The sequence below is a fragment of the Aethalodelphis obliquidens genome, unplaced genomic scaffold (genome assembly GCF_003676395.1).
Source record: "Aethalodelphis obliquidens isolate GAN/ISIS:26980383/991018 unplaced genomic scaffold, ASM367639v1 scaffold13, whole genome shotgun sequence".
Lineage (NCBI taxonomy): Eukaryota > Metazoa > Chordata > Mammalia > Artiodactyla > Delphinidae > Aethalodelphis > Aethalodelphis obliquidens.
In genome coordinates, this window is record NW_020837957.1 from 5,887,902 (window position 1) to 5,894,737 (window position 6,836).

Sequence of the window (6,836 nt, forward strand, 5' to 3'; positions counted from 1 at the left end):
ATGGAACAAGAATAAGTATAGAGAAACTGAAGCACTGAATCTATAAAATTTGTGCTTGTGAATGGGGATAACAGCTGGCATAAAAAGTCATGATTTTCCAAAGAGCTGTAAGTCTCTGAGGCTTGGGCTTCTGTAGTTTAGTCCTAGGAGAGAGTTAATATTAATAGTTACATTTTTTGGAGTTAATATTAGTAGTTACATTTTTTTGAGTTCCATCCTATACCAGATATTGAGCTAGACAACTTAGATACATTGTTCCTAATCCTCAGAATAACTTCCCAAGTTACATAATATTATCTGTTTTATAGATGGGGATATAGGCTGTGAAAAGTTAAACAACTTTCCCAAAGTTACATAGCTATTAAATGGAAGAGCAGTAACTCAAATCCACATCTGACCGCTAATCAATGTGTTTTACTTATATCAAACTGTCTCTAAGAATGTATATATTTTGAAAAATTTTATTCCTTGTAATAAAATTAGTGTATGTTCATGAGAATAAATTTGGAAAATACAGAAATGTATAGGAGAAATAAAAAGTCAGCCATGATACCTCCACTCTTTTGTACACATATGGCAATACAATTGATTCTCATTATTTGCAGTGATGTTTCTATAAAGTCGCCACAAACACTGAAATAGCAAATCCTGAACAGTTGCTCCTAGGGGAATTACAGGGTTAGGTTCTTTCGAGCCTTTGGTCATAATATTTTCAGGAACTGACTAATCTATAACCTTGTTTTATGTATGTTTCTGTTCAAAACCACATTATTTAATATGTATTGTTGATTCATTAACATTTAACTCACAGCCAACAGCACTGTAACTCATGCCTGAGTGAAGCATATCTAACACATACATTTGCTTGTCAGGAACATCACCACCTTGTTATGCTTATGCTTAGGAATAAAAGGCAGCACTTCAGCACTATGCTTGGGGTTCAATTTAAACAGTGAAATCACCTATAAAAAGCACAAAAATAAGAAAAACATGGCACTACATAGACTGCAAAGAGGACACTTGTTCATAGCATGAGAGCTAAAACAAGAAGGTAGAGCCTCATCTTGCTCAACCTCAGCTGGAAGCATGCATGTCAGGTGATTCAAATCATAGTCTACTACATAATCACAGAGCTAGCAGTTAGATAATATGTCAGCCTCTGCTTCCTGAGAGGAGAGATCTTAGGCAGTTCATTCTATTCTTATCAATTTTGAAGAAAATTGTATACAGGTTCTCTTGAAAGTATATATCAATATTACAATTTCAGAGAAAGTTTATTCAAAATCTGAATTGCTCAGGTTAGCCTTCTCCTTTCTGTCTTGTTTCATTTAGAAGCAAAGATTTTTGGAGGTGGGGGTGAGGAGACCAAATTATCATTCTTTTTTTTTTAGCTGTGCTTTGCAGCATGTGGGATCTTAGCTCCCCAACCAGGGATCAAACTCGTGCCCACTGTATTGGGAGGGTGGAGTCTTAACCACTGGAATGCCAGGGAAGTCACTATGATTCATTTTTAATACAAGGATAATCTCAGACATTTTCCTTTTCCAAATGTTGATATTTATTACTGTTTTAGTTTGGAAAAAGCAATGTTGTACATGATAGAAATTAAAACAGTTCCAAGGGTATACACATTAAAAAAATAAGACTCCTTCATATCCCCAAAATTCAGCAATCACTGTTTATCATTTCTTGTAAATACCTCGCAGAAATACTCTATGCAGCTTCTAACATATATCTACATTTAAATTTTAAAAGACATAAGAATGAGGGCTTCCCTGGTGGTGCAGTGGTTGGGAGTCCGCCTGCCGATGCAGGGGACACGGGTTCATGCCCCGGTCCGGGAAGATCCCATATGTCGCGGAGCGGCTGGGCCCGTGAGCCATGGCCGCTGAGCCTGCGCGTCCGGAGCCTGTGCTCCGCAACGGGAGAGGCCACAACAGTGAGAGGCCTGCGTAAAGCAAAAAAATAAAATAATAAAATAAAATAAAAGACATAAGAATGAAAAGACATACAGGACAGGATGGATAATAAGTATCCCAGTAAAACTGTTCCTTCAAACTCCACTTTATCCAAAAAGGTAATGATATATTTTATAATTCTCAAATGCACTGTGTACAAAGGCAATAAATGGTCTTGAGATTTTTGTTGTTTTAATTTTAAGGGAAAGGGAACTATTATCAATTGGAGGCATATTGTATGCACATTTGTGCTAGGTACTTTATACATTTTATCTATTTTGAGCTCTCAAAGATGTCATGAAGGAAGTATTATCCCCATTTTACTAATAAAAAACCTGCAACTCAGAGAAGTAAATTTTTTAATATCACACAGCTGACAACTAATATAAACACAATTAGAACTCAGTTCTGCCTGATTCCAATACCCACACTCATTCTATATATATGCTAGATCTTACACATTATGTTTAATATTTGAATTATAAATATGGATATGAGAGTTGATATTAGCTCAGTGGTTTAAAAATCCCTAATGAGGATCTGTACCTATAAGTTCACCCTTCTGCAGTCTGTGATTAATACCATTTTGTACTTGACATTATAAAGCCATAAATATTCAGTAGAGTCAAATCCCTTTTAAAGAGAACATCAGACTAAAAAGAACTACAACAGAGGAGGCCTGCAGATGGCACTGCTGCCCATAAGTCATCCAAATCTAATTTACTAATAGTTTTTTTAAAAAATAAATACACAGTCATTTTAGGAATTATATAACACTGATTCCAAAAGTTAAACTTCCACCAACATCTGTGATTTATAAATTGTGTAATTCCTTCCAATTTATGATTTGATGTTGAAATTTAATTTTCTGTTTAATGAACTTAATAGCAATGCTTAATAGCCCTACAGCCTAGCAATAGGTGGAACATAAATCTGAGTGGAGGGGATACATGAATATTAAGCTGGGGAAGAGAAAGACATTTGGACTCTTTGCTTTAGCATAAAGTACTGCCTGACAAATCAGGTCACTTAATTGTGAGGAGACAGGTTGAAACTGCTAAATCTAAAGATGGATGCAGTCTTTAGAACTTCCAAGATATAAATCAGAAAGCTGATCAAAACCCCAAAATACAAAAGTCTAAGACACTGTACATAAGAAATAAGAATGTAGGTCTTTTCACTGTATTTTTAGCTTCACCATAAACTTTTAAGAAAAATTATTGCTAATCTCTAAACTTAGTCAATCATATAAGCTTTAGAAAAAAAGAGAGCCACTTTCTTTTGAGTTTTTGAGACACAGAATACTCCAAGATTTCACAGGGTTTTATGTGGTTGATAAGATTATAGGTGATTTAAACTTTTTCATTTCCAAATCACCTATAATGAACAGACATTACTTTTTAATAAATCAACAAATAATAAAGTAAAAAATAATCCCCAAACATCAATTCTCATAACCTCTCTCATAGTAACACAATCCCTTTTCTAGTTTGTTCGTTTTAATGCTAGGGATCCTTTGCAGTGAATATGAGGTGTTCTCCATAGAACCCCTCAGTGCACACTCATTCATTTCCCAGCTGTCAGGAATATTGGCTGCACTCCTCTTTAGGAACTGTGCTTGGCTGAAGGGAACTACTTTACCCAAGGTTACACTTCCTCCCGAATCAACCCATATTCAGTGACTGGTTTACATGAAGGTACAAAGGCCCAGCTCCTTTTCTCTATTGTGGACAATTCTGAAGGCCCATCCCAGCTCCACAGCCTGTTCACTGGATCAGTTGAGGCCTCTGTTACAATTCTGTGGTAGTTCAACTTTTTCTTTTGCCCCATCCCCTGCAGCACTTTAAGTATTGCTCCTAAGTGTACCATCCAGTACACAAACATTTGTCTCAATATTATGGGTAACATGACCTCAGGTAGAACTAAGACTAGTCTTAGGACGCTGACTAAAATAGAATTTTGGATCTGGATCAATCAATGGCTGGCTTGTAATGAGGAGACTATCACTGGTGGTTGGTAGAGTACTGACAGTCCCTGCCAAAATTTTTATTAGTGGTGAATTGGCACCAATTCTCAGCCAAGAAAACAAATCTAAAACAATATCACTTAATTGTCTTCTGGTTTGCAGTTTTTTAAAAGAAGTCTATAATTCTTATTTTTGTTCCTCTGTATAAACTGCTTTTTCTCTGCTTTTAAGATTTTCCTCTTTATCACTAGTTTTCAGCAACTTGATTATGTGTGCCTTGTTGCAAATTTATGTTTTTTTGGGGGTGGTTACTTGAGCTTCTGTGGGTTTATGGTCTTTGTCACATTTAGAAAAACTTCAGCCATTATTTTTGGTCAATAACTTTTATGCCCCCCCTTTTTCTTTCTTCTCTCATTTCTCATTTTCTTCTCTCATAGACTCCAATCCACATGTTACTCGGTTATTTTCACATAGCTCACTGAGACTCTGTTCTTTGTCTTTTTCAGTTTTGTTTCCTTTGTACTTTATTTTGGGTAGTTCCTATTGCTGTTTTCAAGTTCATGAATCTTTTCTTCTGCTGTGTCTAATTGGCTCTTAATTTCATTCCATGTATTTTTCATTTGGGGTATTGTATTTTTAACCTCCAGAATTTCTCTTTGAATCTTTTTTATATCTTTCATTTCTATCACTATATTCCTGATTTTCTTTATATCCTAGCATATATTTATAATGTTTATAATAACTGTTAAAGTGTCTCTAATTTCATTATCTGTCACTTCTGGGTATGTTTCTGTTGATCGCTTTTCCCCCTGGTTATGGATTATATATTTTTTTCTGTTTCTTTGTATGACTGGTAATTTTTGATTGGATGCTGGACATTGTGAGTTTTACACTGTTAAGTGCTGGATTTTGTTGTATTTCTTTAAAGTACTGAACTTTGTTCTGGCATACAGGAAGTTACTTGAGGAGCAATTTGAACATTTTCAGGCTGTTTTTAAGATTTATTAGGGTGAGTTTATAGCAGTTTTTATTCTAGGGCTAATTTGGCCTCACTACTGAAGCACAACTCTTCTGAAGATGCTACCCAATGTCCCAAGTATTAGAAGTTCTCTATATTTTGGCTGGTGGGAATATGAATTATTCCCAGATCCATGAGGTACAGAGATTGTTTGGTTTACTGCTTTCCAGTCCATTCTCATTCTTTCCTTGGCTAGTTTTTTTTTTTTTTTTTTAGTACTCAACTGACTTACTTCACTGTGCTCCATGCCAATTAGTACTCAACAAAACCTTTAGACCACTGCAGATCTCTGAAGGTTTTTTTCTTTTCTTCTTCTTCTTTTCTTTTTTTTACTATCTCTCTCAGTCATCCTGAACTCTTATCTCTAGCGCCTTAATGCAGTGAGACACTGGGCTTTATTTTGGCTGCCCCTCCCGGCACTGTGGCCTGGCAACTGCCTGTAGGCAGTAATCTGGGGACAATCATAGGACTTACCTCCTTTGTTTTCCTTTTCTCAGGAATCAGTCTTTTATTACCTGTAGTTCGATGCCTAGAAACAGTTGTTGCATATACTTTGGTTTTCTATTTGCTTATGGAAGGATAAGTTAGAGACCAACTAATGATACAAAAATTGTTTTTACAATGAGCAAAAAGTCAAAACTACTTTCAAATGTCTTATACATTCTGTGTTCCCTCAGTACACATTCTGAGAGGTTTTCAGGAGAGTTAAAAACAGCTACTCTGTACATTTTTTCCCCCAGTTCTTAGAAAATAAGATTCTTAGTTAATACAAAAGCTAATTCTGAGATAACAAAAGATTCTTAGTTGCTATACTTTATTGTATTTAGAACTATTAAGTTTATTCCAGTGAACTGACTTTATTTCTTTAAATTTAGAGTTTAATATTAAAACCAGCAATCCTTTCTCTCCTAGAAGTTTCATTTCAACAATAACATCACATGCATATACATATACACATATGTGCTTTACCTTCAAAATCAAAAGGAGATATATCTTTGGGAGAGATACACAGGCTGTCAGGATATAAAATTCTGGATCTATTTTTAATTCTTCCAAAGATGGGGTAAAAAATATCGCCACTGATAGAATAGAAAAGAAAATATATTGTGAGATATGAGGACAGAGATTTGGAAGGGAAGGAGTTTTAATCAGCAGAAATCTTATTAAACTCATTATCAGAGGAAAGGACTTAGAAATTGAGCCTGGGCTTGCTAAGGTCAAGATTTAAATATACTGCTGCTTTAAATTATCTTAACAACCCAGTTAGGTAGATGTTATTATTCATATTTTATGGATGAGAAAACTCAGAATTTACATTTTCCAAGGACAGAAGCTAGTCAGTAGGAAATTCCTTGTATTGATACTTTCCACTACTGAGTGCTAGATATCTAGACAGTATATGAAAAGAGTGGATCACTAAATGACAACAATTAGCAGAAGCTGTTGGGAATGGTTGGTGGCAATAACTTCTGGGACCAGAACTACAATTCCCTGTGCATTGCCACAGATTTACTATTTCACACCCTTTCCCTTCAAACTTGCAATATCTTCCCCACCATGCTTTACTCTCAAGTGTTGACACTGATTCTTATTTCCTGAGAAGGCAAAAGCAACTAGAAGATACTTTTTATAAGCACTCAACATCAAATCAACCCATCAATATTTGAAATTAAAGACTCTGCCCTTTTTTTCTGATACAACGGTATCTGTCCATGCTCTAGCCAAAGGTTAATAAGGCTTCTATTTGTGTAATGTGTCCTGTATGCTTTCACATATTCAAGGATATTGCTTCTGAAGATATTAATGCTTTCCTTCCTCATCAAATTTTCTCATTATATTAGACCAGGTATTTTCAACCAGTATGTACAATCAGAAGCTGTGTTTCATGACTAAA

General features: G+C 35.3%; 1 long non-coding RNA gene across 1 annotated transcript in view; it reads left to right on the forward strand.

Annotated features, from left to right (window-relative positions):
• LOC113624349 (uncharacterized) overlaps positions 1 to 6,836 on the forward strand; it is a 187,087-nt gene that overhangs the window by 166,603 nt on the left and 13,648 nt on the right. The gene's annotated exons all lie outside the window — the stretch shown is intronic.